The sequence below is a fragment of the Lactuca serriola genome, chromosome 5 (genome assembly GCF_051521515.1).
Source record: "Lactuca serriola cultivar US96UC23 chromosome 5, Lser_US96UC23_V15, whole genome shotgun sequence".
Taxonomy (NCBI): Eukaryota; Viridiplantae; Streptophyta; class Magnoliopsida; order Asterales; family Asteraceae; genus Lactuca; species Lactuca serriola.
Window position 1 is genome coordinate 136772842 of NC_136412.1, and position 677 is coordinate 136773518.

Here is a 677-nt window from a genome sequence, read left to right on the forward strand (position 1 = left end):
TAAAGAAATCCAGTTTTTTTCTGTCCAAAATATTGAAAAAACCCATTACATTAAACTTAAAATAATATTGAAATTCAACTACAAAACAAATATCATTATAATAAAACTAATAAACCTAAAAAAGTATCAAATACAAATACATATTACTAATTAACATTGTCTAATGATACACATAATAAGTGTCAACTACAAATGTTTAAATAAGTGCTTACAAAATAAAATTGAAATTTTTTTGATGGACTACTTGGCAAAGGAAGTATCAAACTAACAACGTGCAAGCTTGCCTGAAAAATGTAAAAACAAGTATCAATTACTAATTGAAAGAATGTGCAACAGTTATTTAGTTACAATAAGTTAGTTATAAATTTCTTTTAGCATATAAAAGAAATCATATTATGCAAGCGATGTTAATAATACTGTGGGAATTATTTATCATGGTAACTAATATTCATACCATTCAAACTAATTTTAACACATGAATGCTAACAGATACAAAATATCATCTAACAAACAAACCATTTTTCCTAGTGTTATAATAGTGAAAAATAGCATCTTATTAACAAACCATTTTTACTAAAGTTAAATGATAAAAAAAAAAAAAAAAAAAACACCATTTCAATCCATCTAATCATCTATGCCTAATAAAGAAACATTCTGATTCATAAATATTTACTTTA